The 23,491-nt window shown below is 48.3% G+C and overlaps 1 protein-coding gene across 1 annotated transcript in view; it reads left to right on the top strand.

Annotated features, from left to right (window-relative positions):
* The window catches only part of Swip-1 (EF-hand domain-containing protein D2 homolog Swip-1), a 56,266-nt gene that overhangs the window by 12,019 nt on the left and 20,756 nt on the right, over window positions 1–23,491 (top strand). The window lies entirely within an intron of this gene.

Here is a 23,491-nt window from a genome sequence, read left to right on the forward strand (position 1 = left end):
GCGAAGCACCTTAGGACCTCGCTTTGTCCGTGCCTTGGCGTCCGTGTACACAGTGTGCTGCGCATGCGCGAGGAGCATCGGATTGGATTGGATTGAGATGGATTGGATTTGGATTGGGTTGGATTGGATTGGATTGGATTGGATTGGATTGGATTGGATTGGGTTGGGTTGGGTTGGATTGGATTGAATATAATTGTATTGTATTGGAATTGTATATGCTGTACAAACGCGTTGTCACTCATTTACACGCGCGAGTGGGCAATGCCACGAGTGATTTACGGTAAGAACGATCCCCAGTGCTTCATCCACTCATCATGAGTCACTTCGTGGAGATGCGTGAACTATTCCCCCGTAATGTCAGTTAACCTCCCCACGAATGCGTTCTATAGTTAGTGGAGCCAAATATACAGCAGTACCACCATGTTACGCACATGACTCACGGTTATCTAAAATTCCTGAAACATTGATGGCGATAAGTCCCCTTCCCGCATTTTCTCCTTTCCTTTACGAGCAACACTCGGTGCAAGCCACACGGTTGATATTGAGTGATCTGTCGCCATTGGACTGCCACGGTTGGATTCACTGGACGTAGCAACTTCAGTACTGATGGACCTACATTGAATTCTCTGGGTGTGCAAGAACTGCGAATTGATTAAAACACCTTCCCTCCCTCCCTCTTTGAACCATACGTACACGCACCACAATGTTTCGCACCTAAAGGCTCATTGAGTTGGTTTCGTTTTCATCTAGGTTGTCTTTATCGCGTTAGTGTATACAAACGACACTTGGGAAACAATGGAACGCAAAAGGTCAACAAATGTCGACGGCAATTGGCCGTGTTGTCGAAACGGACAAAGCACTCTGTAGTGCGGGTCATCAGATATCGCCAGCTATATTGCAAGCGATGGAGAAACAAACGGTGCGTTGCAAGTAAAAAAAAAGCAAAAATAAATACGCAAGGGTGGTAGGAAAGTGAGTAACTTTTGTTTCCCAGCTTTCAGGTACGGGAGGCAAGTCTTCCTTTGTTTCAATGGAGTGGACACTTGCGATACTGCGTGTTTGTTTGTTTGTTTTGAATCGTCCTATATATTGCAACAGCCCAGGACACTGCCGGATGTGTGGCAAGAAGGAATAAACACGTCTGAAAACACAGGAATAGAACGCGCATTCTCGCCGGATGTTTGCATCACTCTTTTTTGCATGCAACGCCGCCCTGTGAGCGCTGTTGTTTTATTGCGTTGCCTCATTTAAAGGCCTCGTATCTACGCTACAGCTGCTATCCGTTAGCGGTTCGGCGCGTGTGTATACAAACATCAGATTTCCCAATCTCCAGCACTTCGTCGTTTCATCGTCATCAATATAGGAAGCTGCTGTTGGTGATTTTTGAGAAGTGCTCCTGTACTTCCCTGATTCTTGTCGGATCGTTTTTGTTTTGGTCCAATCAATCAATCAATCAATCAATCAATCAATCAATCAATCAGTATCTGGAAATTGTTATTCTTTGTTCTTGTACCCAACATAATAGTGAATGTTGCGCCGAAGAGAATATTCTTTTTCAGCCGACTCGCAAATTATAGGTCCCGAGCAACTAACAAAAAGTTTGTTGCTCGGAACTAGTTTCTTTGAAGTACGTACACATACTTGTTGACGGTGAACAGCACCGAAATGCTTGGATATTGTAGTTGTCATATTTTGTTAGATGTTCGGACTGGTACCACGTTTTGCCTTCCAGAAGTTCTAAAGCCGTGTCGGCAACAGTTTGTTCGGGAAACATGGAGGAAATTTAAAACTTTAGGGTGTGTGTGTGTGTGTGGAGGGGGGGGGGTGCATACCGATTGATTTTCACCTCCTGGAGATACCGAACGCCCGCTAAAGGGACGTATTCCTCATATTAGCAATAAGTTTTCAGTTTAAACTGTTCTCTTGTTCGTTCAAATCAACCCTCTGGAACCGTAAATCTCACCCCACCAGTATCTGAAGGGAAGCTCCTGTCACACGGCACATGCATGCCTATGGGCGGTGCAGTGAACCGTTGCGCCTTATCAGAGAGCCCTTACACTTTACCCTTCGTCAAGCCCTGACGAAGGCAACTTTTCTTGCCGAAACGTTGACACCGGACTGAGGCGCCGCGACCTCGTCCGAAGTCTTGTCCCTTATATATGTTCCTTTCTCTTATTCTCTCCACCTTTTTCGACGTGGAAGCACCATGCTAATCGAAAATCGATGGCCTCTCATAAAACGAGATAAGTGTCATTGCGCGCACGCGCTCAACGGAGGAGCACGCGCGCGGTCAACACCACTGAGGTCAGAATGCCCGATGGCTTGCTCTTCTCGCCGGTTTTTCTCGTAAACTCTCAACCTGCGCACGCCACACGTTAATTTGCGAACATATCATTCAGTTTCGCTGAACAAAGATTGCTGAACAAAGATAAGTTGCGCGGAGCGTAGTGGTGCGTATACGGCCTCGTCATCTGGGTGACGGTAGCGCACGATACACGACCAGGGACTTTCACCTCCGCCAGAAAGCTGCGGGTCGCGAGCCTTTCGCAGCAGAAGCAATCTTGGCCAGTCTCCGCTTCCGGCTTCCTCCGCACGCAGCCGGTGGCTTCGGAGAAAGCATCCGGACACGCCGCTGCTGTCTCGGCGAAACAAGAAACCACCCCCAGCGGGGAGCAACCGCGTGAGGTAGAAAGGGACCCGGCATGCACGCGGTATAAATACCTACACACGCTTTGCCGGTCACTACCTATTTGTGCTACAAACAGCTGCTGTTCCCCTTGTGTCACAAGCCGGTCACGATCGGCACTTTCCGTTCTTGTTCGGTCGCGACTGGTACGCCACTGTGCACTTTGTTTATCGCGCGCCGTGTGTACGACGCCGCGAGTGTCCATAAGGGGCTGTCATCTAGAGTATCGGTCGGCAGGATGCGATTGGAAGCATTCGGCCGAGTCGCACTACAGGCTCGACTTTCTATGCACGACTCACTCTTACAGCCGCGAAAACAGCCGCGAAAGCGTCCATCGGAAACGAAACTGACCAGCCGTTCAGTACCGGTATCCTATATACTGCTGATCAAACCGACGGACCTATAGTAGTTTAATTTACAATACACGTAGGTCTGTTCTTCCCCGCTGTCACATGCAAAGCAGTGACGGCACGGGCGAGGGAGTGAATCACTGTCGCGCTACAAAAGAATGGGTAGGGTTTATGGCGGCAGCAACTGACAAAGGTTAATTTGTTCTAATTGGCTCCCGCTCGTCAAAACAAGTAGCGCTCGTATATTTTCCTCGCCTCGTATAGCGTCCGCTGTTAGCGGGGCGTGCCGTCAACTGAGGTTCGCCGGTTTATAATTCACACCGCCTAGACAGCCGCTGAAGGCTGACATCCAGCTCAGAGACCTCGAGTGACGAAAGAATGCTTTTATAGCTGGCGTCGCCAAACAAAGGGTCGCTTAATTTGTGCCTCTAGCCTTGACAGCTGATCTGTCCCAGCGCGTGCACACGTATACCTGCAACGTATTTTCTGACGTACAATACGCAGTAAACCCTTGCTAAAACGAACTCATAGAGGCAGGAAGCTGACTTGGTTATAAGCGTCACCTCGTTTAAAGCGGAGATGACTTGCTTTCAATGCACGCAGTGGGGACCATGAACTGCTTCGAATAAAGCCAGCTTTTTAAGAAAGCGATTTTGTTATAACGGGGGTTCGTTATAACGAAGTCCTCGGTACATAAAACCGGCTTCATTATAAGCGATACTTCGTTAAAAGCGAAGGCGATTTGCTTTCAATGCACGCAGTGGGGACCATGAACCTTTTCGAATAAAGCTAGCTCTTTAATAAAGCGATGTCGTGGTATTAAGGGGTTCGTTATAACGAAGTCCTCGGTACTGAAAACAGGCTTCGTTATAAACGATACTTCGCTAAAAGCGGATATTACTGGTTCAATTCACTGCAGAGAAGACAATGAAACCGTTTGAACAAAGCGAGAGTTCGGATGAAGTGATTTCGTTATAACGAGAAACCCAGTAAGCGCGTTCGTTATAACAACGTCCTAGGTACAGGAGACTGGAACGTCAAAAACCCTTTTTTTTTATTCCGTTCTCAATAGACAGCAGGCGGTGGTGACCCCTCCCCCGGGTCGTCCCTTTTGCAGACTTTCAGTCACGACTGGGCGAGTTCGCCGCGGCCCGTCGAAGCAGGAACTGGGCTGTCCCCAGCAGCGGGACGGGCGTCCGCTGCTACTCCCACGCGCACTTCCGACTGTTTCCGACGCTTTCTTCACTTCCTGCTCGTTTCCTTCAGACACAGCCGGCGATTTCCGGCGGCACGACAGCGGCTGGCCCCTTTGTTCTTCACCACGCTGCGCCCTGTTCGCGTGAGGGCATTGTTGCGCCCTCCTCAAACTCTGCAGGGAGCGACGCACGCGTGAGACAGTCCGCGCAATCCACTCGGGGACAAGATACGGAGAAAGAAAAAAAAAAGAAATCGCGTGTTACGTGCGAAGAGGAGCGCGCTGAGAGGAACGGCGTCACACTATCGTTGCTTGTGCATGGCTGTATCGGCTTACTGTCTTGAGGAACTGTGTTTTTCGCGACGAGGTCCGGACCTTTCCGAGTCCTTCCTTATCCAAGCTTACGTTTACGTAAACAAACACAAGGCCTGCAGAGCTGGCGTCGTGTGCTAAGACAGGTGATCCTGGCATAAAAAAAAAAAAAAACCTGAACGAACTGAGGCGCAGCCAAGGAACTACGGTACAATATGAGCTGGAAGTTTGCTTTAACGAAAGGTAGTGGGGGAGTATGCTTTCCAAAAACGCTTCGTACATATCTGACCGCTAAACATTGCCATCGGTTGAATCAAATGCAGCAACTGTGGCACAGTAATTGTAGTTGCAACGGCGTGTTTTCTTTCTTTATTTTCTTTTTCTTTTCTGGAAGGCAGGGGAAAGCTCAACCTGTCGACAATTCGTAGCAACAGTCCAGGAATAAAGATTGCTGCCTACACGGAAAAACTTAATTACGCTTCCAGCTAAATAACTAATTTCCTCATTTTTTTTTTTTCGGGGCCCTGCACCTAACTGCAGTGCTGGAACTTGTATGCCATGGGCGAGGCAGGAGACCCTAACTCGGACAGCCATTCATAGTGGCAGTGTGATGACGCTTTGGAGGCCGAAGTTTTCGGTCAGTGAGCCTTAATATTAAGACATCGTATGGGAATTGTGGGCTGCTTGCAAGGCTCCGGACATGGTTATCCACCACAAAAAAGCTGGAGGTTCTCATCAAGTTAAGTCATTTTCCGCGTTTTTTTTTTTTCGCTTCGTTTCATCTTCCGTTTTGGTCATAAACGAGTTGTATTTTAGGACACGGCACAGTAACCGGTCGGTTTTTATATAATTTTTTTTCCGCCCTGAGCCCATAAAAACACTCGCCGCAAGAAGAGGTCGATCTTTATAGGCTATATATCTTGCCTATGTATCGGCGGCTTGGATGCATCTTCGCGAAATGGTCGCGCTGAGTCCAGGTTGCCGTCCGCGAAGTAGGCATTGTGTCCGCACCATCGTTACGCCGTTAGAAGAGCAGCAGCAGTATAGCATTGCGCATACGTGGCCCAGATGCCGTCGGCAACGTGCGTTTTCGACAGCGCCGGCAATAATATATGTAGGCGTGGCTCGCGTATCGGGAAACTCCGAAGTCCGCGGCATGCGGCCGAGCGGTAGCTTGCTTTGTTTGCGAGGGTCGCATGCGAAAAAGTGGCTACGTTTCGTCAGGTTCCTTGTCCCACTTGCAGATGCTCGTCTGCTCTTTCCCCTGAGGCTATGGAATATTCGGTATTCACCAATACCGTGAATGGGGAAAAGCAGCCACGTTGAAGTTGGTGTTTATCATCGTTAAAAAAAAAACACCAGCGCGAAGATATATGGCGTTGTAGGAAATGAGGAAGGGTCGACGTGAATTAAAAAGATTAGGAATGGTTAGTAAAATACAAAAGTAGAGCAAAATATCCTCACCCTCGTACGATACTACCAAACATAACATCCGGACTCCAGTGTCAAGTGCCTAAACCCGAGGTTGTGGGTGTGGATAGAGCTCAATAAAATATTAAATGAACTTTAAACATCAATCCACCTCACAAAGACGGCCGTCACAGGGAGTGGCCCACCGTGTGTAGTCATTTGACCGGCCCTCTGGTTCAGCACGCACACACTGGATGCAGACACGTCAGCGCGACTCAGCTGAATTTCGCTTCGCCTTTCAGTGAGTGGGCAGCTGAGTCCGCGGGTGCTCGGGGTCACGGCGAATCGGCCACCCCGGCTGCTGCCGCCCTTGTGTACGCTTTTCCTCGTGCATCGCTTACGAACACTGCTGCGTTTTACTCCCACCCCCTCTCTCTCCCTCCTTATTCCGATTTGCTTGCTCCTGCGTGAGGCGCGCATTACCAAGCGTCTTATCCCGTCAATCTTGGTCGATCGAGTAGGCGTTCCGACACAGCGGCCGAGGCTATGCGAATGACTGTTTGGCGGCCTTCAGTGGGCGCCCTGCGACTCCGGCGACTGCGATTACCTCGCTCACTCTTTCATTCATTCGCTATTTCTTCATTATATGGCTGTAGAGGAGCGAGCGCTGCAGCTCCTGCCACCGCGATTCATTCGCTATCCTTTAAAGGCGCTCCAGATGGAGACATCATCAGGCCCTGCATTGTAGCATGGGCTCTAAGGGGCCAACGCCAGAGCGGCTCAATCGTTGCGAAGAGGGAATTCCTGCTTTGGGGAGGTTAATCGAAATAAGAGATAATCTTGCCCAGCAATTTCGACGGCTGGTCGAATGAGCACACTAACCGGGCGATTCATACAACACCGATGTTCCTGTTTCGAGTACGGTTACTTTAAAGGCGAGCGCGACATTCCGCATGATACTGATCCATGCGCACAAATGACTAATCTGCGGTAGAACCAGCGCAGTTCTCGCACACGTGGATATTCTTTCCGAATGCGCCCGCTGGGCTCTTTTGTTTCGGCCACATAAATTGTGCTGTTCAAGGAGGTGAAACGCGTGTCTAAGGGAGGTGGAACATCCATCGTTCAAAAACGCCCCGTAAACTGGCGTGAACGAATGCAAGCTTGGTGTTTACGCAGTTTGCCGACATCCTCTTCGAACTGAGCGCGCTGAAAAAGCCGTCTTCCAGGTGTTCTTCCGTAGCAGCCAAACCTCAGTCAACGTATACAGCGCTGTAAGATAAGAGTTTTTTAACTCATATTATGCACGACAACTTATATGTGCGAATAAGCCAAACCCATCAGTAAACATGTGGAGGTGCCCTGCAGCAGCGGTAGTTTTACAGACAGGTGTTTACACAGAAGGTGTAGCTATAAATTGTGAGAGCACACCAAACACAGGACAGAAAATGAAAAGAAAAGTGTGGCGAAATAAAGCATTGCTGGGTACCTCACCTCAGCCACTCCCGAAAGAAAGTTTTACCACTCTCAGCTTGCCTCTTGAACTTGGTAAAAAAAAAATACACTCAATCTGGTAGCTGGTAGTTCATTAAAATTGCTGGAGCATACCATGGTCGTGCATGGTTCTCTCGTATAGAGTGTTTGAGACAGCTTCTGGTACAGCATAGAAAGAACTTTTGTGTTACAAAATTTCTAATCACTTCTAAAAAAATTACGACGTCCTTTATAAATACGCTTGGCAGAACTAAGATATCCTGCATATTTAAGTACTTTTCGTTTCGCACTCTATAGATATCACAAGTACGAAAAACTGGGCTAGTTGGATTAGACTAATGGTTCACAGCTCCAGATGGACAAAACACACCTGCATAGACATATACACAAAAAGACAAAACACACCTGCACTAGAAAGACAAAACACAACCTATATACACCTGTTACACACCCATTTGCCCTGTATGGATGCACCAATTTATGTTAGCTGGGTGCGTTTCTCGAAGGTCAAAGCCCCCCTCATCGCGTGCGCAATCCCACGGCTATCGTTCGAGTGCGTCCGCACGAGCCCCGGATATCAGCTAAAGCTGGGTCGTGGCAAGGGCAAGAGATCGCAGGTAGCGCGCGCGTGTATTCGCCTCCCCCGAAGGTCAAGCGTCCTCGCGCGAGGACGAGATGCTTCCGATGCCGACGGCGCCGTCGTTGTACGCGCAACTCGGGCATCACGAAGATTGCCTCACAGAGGTCCTTGGGGCCAACGATAGCTCGCCCAGAAAACCGGCAGCGGATAATGGACGTAGAAGACTCGCTGGATCTCATCCCGTGGCTTCTTCCCGACTGCCGCCTCACCGCGACCTCCTTTCTCGTAAAGTCAGGAACGACAATCGGCTCTGAGATGCCTCGTCGGCCGGCCCTCTTGCCTCGGGCAGTATTCCAAGTCCTTTCCTTCGGCTTCCGCGACGCGTAACTGAGCTGTTTACGAGATATAGTTCGCTCGCACGTGCGTGACCCTTTGTCTTTTTGCCGGCTTCGCTGCAAGATGCGGTCACGAATGGAATGCTGATGCAGTAAGCTAAAGTGAGCGATGCGTATCTTATCCCCGTTATTTGTGCCCTGACACTTCTCTTTATGCTTACTACAAGCTCTCTCTCTCTCTGTCCAGCGGACGTTTTCGTTTGATTGATTGATTGATTGATTGATTTATTGATTGTAGCGTTTAACGCGCCGACGCAGCGCAGGCGATGCGGTGCGCCGTAGTGGAGGGCTCCGGATTAATTTTGACCACCTGGGGATCTTTAACGCGCGCCGAAATTTCGTACACACGGGCGTTCTTTCTTTTCGCCTCCATCAGAAAAGCGGCCGCCGCGGCCGGGAATCGAACCCGCGTTCTCGTGCTCAGCAGCGCAACGGGAGTTTTCGTTAAATTTTGGCGCTTTAACGCGCTGGAGCTACACCTGGGGTATGAGGTGCGCCGTAGAGGGGGGCTGCGGAACACCTGGGTATTTGTGACGTGCGCCGAAATATCGACACACGGGCGTCTTCGTTTCTCGCCTCCACCAGAAAAACGGCCGCCGCGGCCGGGATCGATCACACGTCCGGCGCAGCGCAGCAACGCCTCAGCAGCTGAGCCATAACATTTTAGCTGAAGCTGAGAGAACTTGAAACCCCTGCTCGAAGCGGGCTATTAGGTAGTTGTGTACGGCGCGTTAAACCTCACAATTAATCAAATCGGTTGTGCACGAGGGCGCCTCGAGATCCTTTTCGAAAGTGGGCCGTTACGGCGAGTCGTGTCACGTTGGTGGACAGTTTGCGAAAGCAGCTTGCGTTCAAACAGGGGCGGAACTGCGAGTGTTTGCCCGTTTCAAGTAACGTCCATTTTGGTTATCGCACGCAAGGGACGAAACGGAAGCCGGAAGTGACTGTCCTGCCACGTCATGTGCACGCTGTTTCTGTTACAGCCGCCCAGAAGGTGCAGAATTTTGAAACGCACACAACTCGAAGTTGCGTCCCAGGTTACTCCTCTCGGCTGAATCACGGCGGTTTATTTTACAGGCTTCGAGTTTCCAAGTTCCGACGCTAGCCGGATCTGACATCTAGAGACGCCCCGCAAATGCAATTGGATTCCGTAAAGAAGCCCCTGCCTTATTCATATCCTCTTCCATTTCACCAGCACAATTAGATACTGTAAAGAACCCCGTGCCTTCCTTGCTTATTCACCTCTTCTTCCATTTCATGCGACGGCGCGTGTCTCAAGAAATGCGCTGATGCCGAAAAACAAGGCGGAGAGAAAGAACAACGTGGGCAAACTTTCAGTCCTTTGCAGTCCTGCTACGTCGCAATCTGCAGATGACAGAGCGATGGCGGCACAGATTACGCGACGCAGAAGATGTACCGCTTTCTTCGCCTCCCGCCCCTTTCTTTTGTATCCGCATACGATTCGGCTTAAGACGGCCGGCATATCTATCGAGAGCCCGTTTCCCAGGGCTGGTGTGTTCTTCCCCCGAGGGCCCCGGGATGCTGCAATCGAGTTACCGCGCGCCCGGCGAAATTGCGCGAGTAAGTACCGGAGAGCACTCTGGGAAAACCGCGGATCACGGAATGCTTTGATATCTGGACCAAGGTGGCTGCTTTAATTTCCTTGGTCTCTTAATGCACCGACGTTTTTGACTCACTTTGTTTCCTCGATTGCATTTGTCGTTCAGCTCGATCTGCCATTTGTACTCTTTTTTTTTTAAATCTCAGAACGTCGCGTTCACTCCTGGTACCAACGAAAAACTTGTTCGTCCGCAAATGCCTCTGTCGGAACGTGCGTAGGTCACGATGTCCTCCAGCTCGAAATTTGGTGATGTCGTGCCCCTTACTCACTATGGGGGTAACACTCCAGAGTAAGCCTGTGGCGTTGCGTACCGCGCCTCACTTAACGTGCGAAGCTTGTATAGAAGCTACTTAAAGGGCGCACCCAGACAACAAGGTGTCCTGTAACACCTCATTGCATGAAACCTTTCTTTTTTACCCTGAATAATCAGCTCCTACCTGCTTCGCATGAGTACATTCCATGTTAAACTGACTGCCTGGACAGCCTAGGTTGAATAACGGGATAAAGGGTATCCTGAATATAAACGGCAACAGTGTCATCTTAGCTGTAAGCGGTTGGCAGACAGAGCCGAGCATTTCAACTTCAGAGCACCATATATTCGGATCTCATAATGCTGAGCCCAAGGGCGCAGGTTCGATTCCCGGCGGCTGCGGCCGATTTTCTGATGGAGGCGCATAGCGAACACGTCAGTGTGCTCGAGATTTCGGCGCGACTTAAACTACCCCAGGTGGTCAAAATTAATCCGGAGCCTTCCTCCAGGGCGCGCCTTATCGCCTTTGTAGCGTCGACACTTTAAATCTCATATTCAATGGTCAATCGAATTTGCAGAAGCAGTGGCAATTTTCTTGATTAAAAAAATAGAAAAGCCCGTCCGCGTGTTATGGAAGCTCGTGGTGGTCTACATTAATCCGCGACCCATGGGGGCAGTCACCGTTCACCGCGGGGAGCGGGAAAGCATCCATGGAAACTGGGAATGAACAAAAAAAAAAAAACCCGTTCGTTGCGTAATTCGAAATTGCGGCAACACGCTCCCCTCGTGTCTGTCTTCGCTGAGTGAGCAGTGGGATGAAACGCGGCCGTCCTGTGCCTAAATAGCTCATCACTACGATCCTTGCATTAGGAATTGAACTAGGACGGAATGTCGCCGCCTTCCGCACTCCGAGACGTCATTTCTATTGCTGCATTGTACTTCTATTGCAAACAGTGTAAATATTTACGCCATTTACAGTGATTGCACTGACGACGTCAAAGGCTGATGATGATGACGATTCTCTCGATGTTTTTGGCTCGTACCACAAAGGGGGATTGGCCAGGACTATGCGGCACAGCAACATCTCCTTCTTGAGCTCGAGATTTGTGAGTAGTAGAAGTAGTAAACGCTATTCGCAACAAAGGTGGAAGGTGAGGGAGTGGAGTTAAGGGTGGGATCCTATTTCCAGGACTCCAGTGGCGAAAGCCCCCCAGCTTGGCTCTTTCCAGCAGTTCTCGCTGACTGGAGAGGTCCGAGCTGGACAGTGTCGCTTCCCAGGACTCTATTGATGTGTTGTAGTTGTTCTGTTGCCATATGGTCTGGAAGTTCCATATAGTGGGGAAGAGGCCTGCCTTCTGATGGCATTTACGGCAGTCTTCGCTGTACTTTTCTGGAAACATATATGTGCTGATCTGGACTTATGTATAGGTAGGTATTGGTCTGGATTTTCCTAAGATTTCTGAACCCTGTCGAGCTTTTTCTTCTTCTCCGAGCGTTCTCGTCTTCATCGTAACTATCTCCGTGACACCATTTCTTACTCACCAACTCAGGTATTGCTTCCAGTATTTGCGTATTCGTATTGCTCGTAGATATTCGGAAGTCTGCCACCCTCTTTTTTACATATCTAGCTTAAAAAACAAACAAAAGAAAAAAAAATAAGCTATGTGGCTTCCAGTACGCACACTGTCACGGTGTCTTTCTATTCTCCGGAAGTTCTTTTTTGTTTTTTTGTTTTTTGTTTTTAGGCAGCTCGCGGCAATTTCCTCGGACCGCGCTCTCGCGCCGCGTCGTGCTCCGTCGTTGACCGCAACGCGCGTCGTCCGGCACATCCAAAATTGCGCGCTCTAACCGCTAGGCCCCGGCGCTGGCTGAAACGGCCCAGAAATCTATTTTCGCCCGCATACACAGAGAAGCCGAGCCATATACGACGTCGCGCCGGCTCGAGCAATAAACAAGGCACAGCTGTCGACAGCACTGCACGTGCGTCCCTGCGTGAGGTCGCGCCGCTCGAGAGGGAAAGGGGGAGGGAGAGGCAGTTTTGCTCTCCACGGCCCTTTGGTTTGTGTACGCGTAAAGAACGCTGTTTGCTTTGCGAACGACCATTTTGGGGCAACCCGCCCCCTGCGTAGAGAAGAATGTCGCGAGCGTTTTGAAATTCCCAGTGAAAGAAGGACGTAAACGGTAAAGATCAGTCGCCATATATAGACCTTGCCAACTTCTTCGCCATGGGAGCAGCGATTTCATTATCGGGCCGGGCTAGCGCTAGTGCGATTAGCGACTAGTCGGCGGCAGATGATCTTATATACTGCGTATTGCCAGCACAACCGAGAACGGGTCAAGGCGTTATCAGTGTTTCAAGAATGATTCATTGCCCACGTGGGCATATGACCAGTGAAATTCGTGTTTCTCAGAAGCATATTTTGAAAAATAAGCGTTTATTTAAGATAGCTCGGGGCGTAAAAGGCGCGGAAAAACGAGGCAACGTGCAGGGAACAGGACAATGCTCTTGCCTCGTTACCTCGTTTTCCTCCGATTTTTTTCTCCGTGAGTTACACCTAATTAGCTCAATTTTCGATTTTATTTTCAAAATAAGATTCAATCACTTGGTGGCGAGGTAGAAAGCACGAGGATTACAGGGCGTTATTAAAAGAATTCCGGGCCATCTCCACTAACGTGAAACCTGGGGAGGGGTGAAGCATATGGTGTATAGGTGTATTATTGGCGCCTTGGCGCTTTTTCCCACTGAGATGAAACCCTTAAGGGGTAGAGGTATACAGCTATGCTGTAAAGGTCTCCTGTCTTTGAAGCACGAAGCGTTCTAGCGCGAGGCGTAAACGAGTGTCCCGGTGTTTTAGTACCGTGACCACATGAGACGACGCTTACGACGACGGCACGGGACGCCAACAACCCCAGCCCCTAAGGGGATTCGACCCTAAAAAGCGAATGGCTATAGAGGACAGACCAGCTGGGTGGAGTAAGGTGGAGCGGAAGCCATTCCCAGCCATTCGACAGGTACTGGCGCAAAGCCTTTAGAGTCACAACAGGGGGTTAAAACAGTCCCCTTCACAACGAAAGTTGCTATGGGTGCAACCCTTGCTCGCTCAGGCCGCATCAGCGAACGCGAACCGCCTGGCTTCCACTGGACCGGTGCTCGATATCGCTAGCGATGTTCTTTCGAGCGCACTATAGTCCCACACGGCAGGGGAATACAGCTGAACTGGTGAAAGCCCGCCTCTGCGTCCTGATTCCCCCCTACTGCAGCGGCATCCCCCATCTGGTCTCTCGATCCAGGTCGACTTTGCTTTGTCGACTGTAGTTTTGAGGGCTTTCCCGAAATCTATACTCCTGTCTTGTCGGGATGGCCAGCAGTGATCGCTGAGATGCCCGAAGGGCTGAAGAGACTGCTGATAAAGTACCTTGTCGTTGCCCTTAATGCATACTTGAGAGATGCGTGTTTTTCGCGGTGTTCAGCAGATAGGACGGTATCGGCCATTAACGGCGGAGGCAGCCTTAGGTCATTTGTCCCAACTGTCGCTGACAAAGAAGGCGTCTTAAGCTTTCTCCCGTTCACTCAAAATCAAAATATTGACACAAACGTTTGTAGAGCAGTTCATAATTCACACTGGCCGGCATTCAGTTTGCCCCTTTTCCCGTGCCTAGTATTTTTCTTTTTTTCAATTCTCTTCCCCGTATTTCAGGGAAGCAAACCGGGCTCTATGTTTTGTTAGTCCCTCTTCCTTTATATGTATTCGCTTTGTACTCTTTCGCCTCTTTCATGCTCTCACCTAAACAGTAGAGAAACCGCTTCCCTGTTTTTAGTTTACTATTGTATATATAGAGATAGTATACGGGCAATACTCAAGACAATATATAGGCTAGCCCCTTACCGGTACGTCAGTAAACGCCGTTGTTATTGCTCTCCATGTGCACGTGCTTCCGACTTCTCAGGCATCTATTTCTACGCTCTCGTTGCGAGTTTTCTTTCTTCCTATATTATATACATAGAAGGCCGAACTCTCGGCCGAAACGACGAAGAAATCCTTCTGTTGTCGCTTTCATCGAGGGTTCTCTTCTGCATATATATATATATATATATATATATATATATATACAGAAAGATAGGTCGGCAGTCTTCAATGCCTAAGGAGGCATAGGGGAATGATTAGGCTATTTTTTACGATGGTTAGTGAGGTTAACATTTTTTAAAGTTACATAACAAGGAAAGAAAGAGAAAAAAACACGCGCCCAGAGTGGGGACCAAACCCACGCCTTTCGATATATATATATATATCTGGCTAAATCATAACAAAGTTTATAATTATATTACTCTTTTGCGCTTTGTTCTGATCAGTGCATGTCGCGAAACCCGCATTCTTATGCGTGTGACGACGTCTTCTCCGGTTCCTCGGAGAAGGTGCATGCATGCACGCACGCTTCGATCGCGGGCGGCCGCGAATTCGTCGGCACCCCCAACGACAAGCAACGCTAGGCACAGACAATGCCAGCGGTGCACCGTCTCTGCACCGCACGAGCTCGCAGCACGGGGCGGAGGGGACGCCGGCGCAGCGAGAAGAGAACGTCGGGGACTGCGGCCCCGTGCTTCGCGTCCGTGAAAAACTATATGCGGAGCCATTGTTTTTCCCTCTCGAGATCGATGCGCCCTCGTGAGTCACGCGCCGAAGGAACCAAGGCGGTGGGCCTTCTCAGATGGCAAAACAATTGTAGGCTAGGCGCGGGTCAGGGTCAGTTGTCCGAGGCCATATGTTATTCGCGAACATCGCGGACACTTGAGATATGGATGCATATATAGAACGACCTGCACGCAGCCGGGCGGCCGCATTTCGGGAAATAGACAACTTCAGACGGCCTCCTTCGTTACTTCGATTCAATTCAATTCAATTCAATTATTTTATTTGTACGGAGAAAACGTTGGTGCCAAGAACATCTTGGCCCTTAGCAAGGCTGCTAAAAGTGGGCCCATGCAATACGTTTATGCAAATTAAAACACCGACTCAGGTTATAGGACATAAACCAAGTGTACAGGACTGATAATAATGTATGCGTGCAACAAAATGTGGAAACCAATTCGGTCCCCACAAAATATACGTAATATCTATGGCAATTACCAAAACGACACTGACAGAATCAGGCTGAAATATTTACAGGTGATGAATATAGAGTACACAAGAGGTTAAGCTTCATTTTATCCTAGATGCTTTTGTAACGCAAGACGGAAATTAGTGCTCTGCTTTACATTCATCTGGGGGCAATTCCATATTTTTGTTCTAATGTAGTTTATTGTGCGGTTACTCGCCGCTTACACCATGAGGCACCCGGACAATATTATCTACATTTCTGGCATGTATCTCCGGCTTTGGCGCATGCGTGGATGCCGGTATGGGCCCGAGGAAGGATGTAGTGTGTGTGTGTGAACACAATAGAAAAAGGACAAAGATGCGGAAGTCGATGAACGTCAAAAACATGTCATTACAACTGTGTTAAGTATGTGTGTATAGAATCAAAAGCAATTAAAGCCATAAACGACACAATAAGCCCGCATGTGCGGTTAAAAGATAGCACATATCACCAAACGACAAAAAAAAAAGATTAGAATTAACAAGTGCGTAAAAAGTGAAGTTGAGCGAAAGATTACTGTGCATAATAGTTAGACGCGAGGTGACGAGAAGTTGTAACAGATGCGATGTCGTCGGGTAGGTCATTCCAGAGGCGTATGGCATGTGGGAGGGCAGATGACTTGAAGGAATGAGTGGAACCATAAACGCGGGAGAAGCTGTGCCGGTTGTACAGTCTACGTGACGTGGTAAATGGGTGTCCAAAATTAAACGGGGATAAAAGTTGAATCACGTGCATGTCTTCTCGTGGGCATCGCGCCCGGGGCGCCTACACTAAAGCTTTCGGCACGATAAATATAGCTTACAAGTACCGGATCACTCATGCTAGGAGTGTCTCAGTGCTTGCAAAATGTTATTGCATTGATGTCAGTTCATTGGATGGACATTCCCAACCACGTGCATGTTCCAGTGCCGCTTTGTTCGTACGAATTGGACACGGACTCGCTGCGACACTTCAACGGTGCTAACACCGTCGTCGTCGTCGTCGTTTCTAGCGCGGGGTGTTCACCACAGCCCTTCGTCGAACGCTATAGCCGCGAGCAAGCACTCGCTGCAGGATCAATCCGTCGCCGGCGATGCGATATTCTGATCGTCATCGATATGGCTGGTCTGGCAGCCTCAAGCGACAACGCTTACTTTCGACTCGAAAGTAAGCGTTGTCGCTTGAAGCGTTGTCGCTTGAGCAATTAGTCCCTTTTGTCGTCCTAGTAGGACGACAAAAGGGACTAATTGCTTTTGCACCTCGTTAGTCGCACTGTTTAATACAAGGACACGTACGCATATGAAACAGCGTAAACAGAGCGAAGCACAATTCGTCCCGTCCACGCCGTTTATTTATTTTGTCCTCGCAATGCACAGCGCGAGTAACACAAATCGTTTCTGAATCGCTTGAATATTGTCATGTCCATTTCGCAGTAGTTGCGATATACTATCTTTCATTGGAGGCGGCGCTTTGCGACGTACTTTCATGCACGTTGCAATTTGCCTTCGTCCTGACGGAGGCAAGTCCCTTCGCCGAAACGCTGGCAATCACGCGGAGGCCGCTACCATGTTCTCTCTCTCTCTCTCTCTCTCTCTCTCTCTCTCTCTCTCTCTCTCTCTCTCTCTCTCTCTCTCTCTCTCTCTCTCTCTCTCTCTCTCTCTCTCTCTCTCTCTCTCTCTCTCTCTCTCTCTCTCTCTCGCTCTCTCTCTCTCAGATATATATATGTATATATATATATATATATATATATATATTCCAAATTCTTTTTCTGTTACCACATCCTCTCCTTTGCTTTCCGAGGTTTTATTTACTGCCAACTCTTATTTCTATATATATATATATATATATATATATATATATATATATATATATATATATATATATATTTATTTATATGCGAACACACAGAAATAGGGGACAGCAGTAAATAACGCCAATTGAGGCAAAGGGGAAAATAACTAAAAAAATGATTCGTCATTTATTCTTCTTGAAACAGATATAGTTCTTGTAATATTTAAAAAATAGAAAGAAAGTGGAGAAAAATATGCTCCCCTGGTGGGAACCGAACCCACGACCTCCACAATAGCGGTCTGGTGCGGTACAAAGTATACTTTACCTGGGAGACTGTGCTCCCTCCACTTGTTTATTTATGTTAGGGTAGTTGTTTCCTTCGCTTGGGGGCGGTAGCCATAGCCCGCTCTCCGACATGTCGGGGTGAAGGGAACTTCATTTTAATATACAGTAGGCTCCGGTTAAGACGAATTTCTGATTATACGAACAGATTTGCACGGTCCATACGAGTTTGTATTAACAGACGTCTAGTCTCTCTCTCTCTCTATCTATCTCTGTATATATATTAATATATATATATATATATATATATATATATATATATATATACATATATATATATATATATATATATTCTACGTTTGATTTTCGATATTACCTATACGCTCTACCGCAGTTGCCACACCCAGCTTGGCCGCTAGTCAAAGCGGATTCCATTGCGCGCAAGGCGATGAAGGGAGTTCAAAACCGCTGCGATGTGACAGGTATGGGCCAGAGCAGAGAACAGGTGCGTTGAGGCGATCTATGGGATATATAAATAGATTGTCAGGACAGACCCAGCGGTCTAAGCGCAGAAGCAGTAAAAAAGTATACGATTTGAAAATGGGACAAGGGAATCACTGGGCGTAGCCGCACCTCGGGCGCCATCGTCGCTGTAGATGTATATATTTTATACAGATGGGGACTTCGTTTCGAGCTCTCATACTCTCTCCGTCGCATGCTTTGCGCTTGGCTGCAACCACACGTCATAAAACGCAATCCGCAACCACACTTTATAAATACGAAAATTTCCGCTCTTAGAAACAAGGAATGTCAAAAAGTACGAAAAAAATTACAGGCAAATTACATACAGCTAGAACGGGCCACTTTTTTGTTCTTATAACGTTCAACGAGTCTGCTTTATACTTTTAAAATTGTAATGCGGATTTAGTGCTGCTGCCACTAAATGGCTTGGGAATTATTCAGTGCTATGCTGCCAGGGGCCAGCCGCAATTCGCCAAAGCCCGAGGATTATATTAGGTTCATAAAACTGCGCCCGCCTGCCTTCTTTTTCTTGCAACAGCCAAGCGCGTTTTAGCTTTACAAACACATTCATTCTCGTCGGGGCCATTCGTGTAATCCTCATTTATGTGTATCCACAATATCCTCATTTATGTGTAATCCACAATATTTATTGTAACGTTTCGACCAGGGGCCGGTTTTTTCAAAGATGAAAGAACCTTTCAAAGAACCTTTTTCAAAGGTTCTTTGAAAAAGACTGGCCCCTGGTCGAAACGTTACAATAAATATTGTTATGTTTTTCAATGTGACTTCTCTATCGTATATATATATATATATATATATATATATATATATATATATATATATATATATATATATATATATATATATATATATATATATATATATATATATATATATATATATATATATATTATAAGTCTGAAAACAAGAAACTAGCAAAGAGAGCGAGAAAATAACGCAAGTAAGGACAGGGACAAACGAGGAAAACATTTAAAAATGAAGTTTACTGACGGTTCAGGAACAGGAGGAAGTCCTCTTCCTCAACCACCAGTAAACTTTTATTTTTTGACCTATGCTGACTCCAAGTGACAAGTCGCCCGTACCTAAGGATTTCGTTTACTGTTTATCGCCATCGTCACGGCACTGATAGGCAACAATTAATCGTCTAACACAATTCAGTACCCCGAATAACGGCATAAGCAGTCTGCTTCGAGGCTGCGTATACACGCCCCTCCAATCGGGACCGTAACATTTGTATTGCGGTTAAACCTCGTTCGGCCTGCTCAGGCGAGATCTCGGGAGATCCGAGCGTCTTCGTTTTCTCGGCGCGGCGGCCTACATTCGAAGCGCGATATACCATATATGCCTGACAGCGCTCCCTCAGGCTCCTCCCGCGTTTATATTCGTCGCTGCCTGCTCCGTCACAGGCGGCGCACACGTGGCGGAATCGACTAGTACGCGAATCGTTATGCGGTGCGTTGACACGAGCAGAAATAATGCCCGACGCGTCCGCATTCTCGACGCTTCTTGTGTCCCCACGGCTGTTGGCGCCTTGTTTTCATCGTCGGCGGCGAAGCAAGGAGCGTATCCTCCTTATAGTCGTGCCGCAACCTTCGTGTCGAGAGGTGAAATACACAATGAGAAAACGGGGAGGAAATGAGGGCGGGGTGGCGACACATTTATTTTTAATCCCGTCTGCCGATAAGTGCGAATCTCCGAAGCGATCGCGTTTTCTCGACCGCCAATTACTTGAGAAAGTGACCCTTCCTTGCAAGTTTTTTTTTTTCTTGCAGAATTCCGCTGCGGACTAAACGAGGCAATCTGTCTGTCCGCCTGTAACGCTTGCTAACTCACGTTTCCGCCGCACAAGGAAATGTTAATAAAAAAGCCCGCCCTAGGGCCTTCATATTTTTCTACAAGACGCGTCTTTATTGCCCCCAAAAATGTCTTCTCAGCGAAACATCTGTGTGTAGTACTGAAGCTGGCTTTAAAGGGGACCGTTATTTACTCGTTCTTTCGTAAGCATACTATGGAGGTATTTATAATCAGCTACCCCTCTGTCTAAACGACCATGATGGGGGAACGCGAAGTTCTCCAAAATCAAGTCCAACGCCAAACGACCCAACCCAGAAGCCACATGCGAATGGACGTGTCTAATTTTGCACGTCCGTGCACCCCTCTCCAACCCAAACTGCTTCGACCGCACCGGAGTGGCGCGAGCGGATAGACGGCGGCTTCACGACGCGAGGGACCCAGGTTCCATTCCGACCACGGGACGCGTTTTAATTTTTCTTCCCTTCACTCACGATCATCATCATCATCGTCAGAGTAAGGTGGCTTTACTGCAGTGCGTTTTTGGGTAGACTGCAGACGACATCAGTGATAGGTTGAAAGCTTCGCGTTAAAATAAGGCCCTAGGGCCTTACTCGTCTCCAGGACTGAGACACAATGGCCGAACTTTTATGGTCTTCATAGTCAACGGATTATGTTGTGTTCGAAAAGATGTCTTTCCAGCTATGCACGTGTGCAGTAGTGAAGGCGACTTTAAACGTGCTCGAGGGGGAGGGGGAGGGAGGGTTGAGTGTCAGCATTTTCTAAAAGCGAAAGCTTTCTTGGTGTCCTGCCAAAAAACTAAGGCATTTCCCCATAGACCGGTCGGTCTACCGAAAAGATCTGATAATATCTCTGTACACACGGCGCGTGCGTGAAAGCGGGTTTCTATTGTGTCAAAACGGTTACCTGAAAATCGCGAAAGAGTAACGGTTCTAGATATAACAATGCACGCATCGATCATGAAAAAGGATTACAATAGTACACGTATTTCTCATACACCACGTATCGGTATGCATTTAGATCGCTCGTAGACGCGCTTACTTAGTGCGCGAGAAATCGTCGCATGGGCTCGTTCTTAGTTTGCGACTTGGGTCGTCGAGGGTTTGACGATCGAGTGGACGCACTTTCAGCGAAGATTGGACGCACTTTCAGCTTTCATTCTTCTCTCAATGTTATTTAGGAAGGGGTAGATTTTTTTTTCTAGCTTCGAGGAGTGTTTGTCGTTCGGTATGCGCTGCTTTTCCGCTGCGCTGTATTGACGACGCGTGCTGTTTCGCCGTCGATTGTATCGTCGCAATTCCGCGAATGTGATAAGCGTGCATGCTGCGGGTTTCTTTCGCGGAAAATAACGTTCCGCTAAACGACTTTCCAGGCACATTTGAAGACGTGACTGCGTAAACCGAGAACGCATTAGGAGGTTCGGCTGGCGGCCGCTGCTCCTCCTGATAGGCGCACGTGCTGCAACGGGAATTCGAACGGGTAGAACTTCTCTGCCCCTCAATAACACGATACACCTGTCTTGTTTTCCTGCGTGCCGCTTTTCTGACGCACCAAGGGAGAAGGAAACAGCAAACTCCGCCATGAGGAATGTTAGATGCGTAACGGGCTGACTGATTGAAAAGGAATGCAACTTTTTGTGAATTGATTGATTGTAGGGTTTAACGCGCCGACGCAACGCAGGCGATGAGGCGCGCCGTAGTGGAGGGCTCCGGATTAATTTTGACCACCTGGGGATCTTTAACGTGCGCCGAAATCTCGTACACACGGGCGTTTTTGCTTTTCGCCTCCATCAGAAACGCGGCCGCCGCGGCCGGGAATCGAACCCGCGACCTTGTGCTCAGCAGCGCAACGCCTTAGCCACTGAGCCACCGCGGCGGGTAACTTTTTGTGAAACTTTCGCTGAAACTATGCTGGGCTTCGGTGTAATATGCATATTTAAGTTGCCTTTTCGGCTACGCCGTGTCGCTGGAGCCTGGACCAAACGGTAAACACGAGGGTAATTAAATAACAATAATAAATCATAAAAAGTACTCGTAGTAGGCAGCAAAGTGTCGTGGTATTAGGGCATGAACTTAGATACACGCGTGAACAAAATTAAACAAAAGGCTCAGCGCGTAATGTGGGTAATGAGGCTAGGCATGCGGGGGGCAATTAATTTAGGCCGCCTTGATAGCCTGCCTTAATGAGCACTACACATGCTGCACGCCGGTAATTGTACATAAAAGACGGGCCCAAAGTAAACGCTGTCATTCGACGGCTTGCCAAAAGCGCTGACCTGTTGTTCGGCTATTGCAAGCAGCACGAATAAAAAAATGCAAAAAAGGACTTTTTACGCATTTCTACATTGTTTTCGTATATTCAGGAAAGGAATAATGGCCGATGATTGATTTTAGCGGTGACCGTCGAATGTATGCGTTTCGCCGGGAAAGTAATCAGCATATGCAAGTCGGCGTCCAATCCAAAGCTCGTTTATTTAAATCTGAAGAAATGGTGGCATAAAAAAGGGCGCATTTGACAGCGGCGTCAGCATTTCTAGAGTCGTTCTTCACCTGCGTTAGACAAGATTGTCTGTTGGAACCTTTAATTGTTGGAGCGTCGACTAGACGTGTGAAGAAAATACGAGCACGATCGATGAGGCGAACGTATAGTTTGGGAACTGTATATTTTGCCGAGAGCTGAGAACGCAGTCACAGGCCGCATATCCGGGTGACTGCCAGGAGTGCCCACGTTTTTACGTGACCAATTCCAGAAACAAATGGAAAGTACGTTTGTCGTTGTAAAAAATATATCCACCGACTCAAACTCCTCATACAGCCGCGCAGCGCTCGGTTCACGCGTTATCAAACCACCTGTACCCGTGGGGCAGCCAGAAATATTTTTAACGGCGGAGCTGTTATTGTTACTGGCCGTAAGTTCGGGGTTCGTGCGCGCCGAAAACTCCCCGCAAGGAACGCTATCAAGTTGGAGTCGCGCAGCTGTCACAATACCCACTCTATAACGGAAATACACGTGACATTTCGGGGGGTGCACGTTATACGCCGCCGGTAAAAAAGCAAGAGTAAATAAAAAGCTTACGTCCCAACAAAACTTTAGTCACTTTTCGGCCTTACTAAACTGACACCCTTCGTATTTATTTTTGTTTTTACACTACAGTATATCGATTCGGTGTGTAAATAGCATAGGCAAAAAAAAAAAGGGCGAGCGGAAAGGGGGGGGGGGGTTAGAAAATTTCTGGGGGTGTTCTGACACCGAAACGCTATACCCCTCTGGTCTGTACGCATTGTATATAGCCGCTCATTACAGTGGCGGCAGCTACTGAAAATCCGGCGCTGTCGTGATTAAATTAACGGCCCACACTTTCGCAACGCTTTGTCAGCCAAGGCAGTTTCCCTCCCAACCCCGTAATTAACGGTCGCCCGCCTAACATCCCACCAGCAGCATGCATATACATACGCGGCTAGTCAGCTGGCGCACAGCGGGACGAGCGTCTCATTAGTAGAGAACGAAAAGCAGGATGCGGGAGCAGGGAGCTGCCTGCAGCGCACGTGTTTACACCCGGCAGCTAACATGTGCACTCGATAAACAGCCCACGAGCGGGGGAGACGTCTTGGCCTCTGGTCTGGGTGCACGCCGCCGGCTTTTCCTCACAAGATCG

Source organism: Haemaphysalis longicornis, unplaced genomic scaffold (genome assembly GCF_048455015.1).
Source record: "Haemaphysalis longicornis isolate Haplotype H1 unplaced genomic scaffold, Haemaphysalis longicornis Haplotype H1 scaffold_7, whole genome shotgun sequence".
Taxonomy (NCBI): Eukaryota; Metazoa; Arthropoda; class Arachnida; order Ixodida; family Ixodidae; genus Haemaphysalis; species Haemaphysalis longicornis.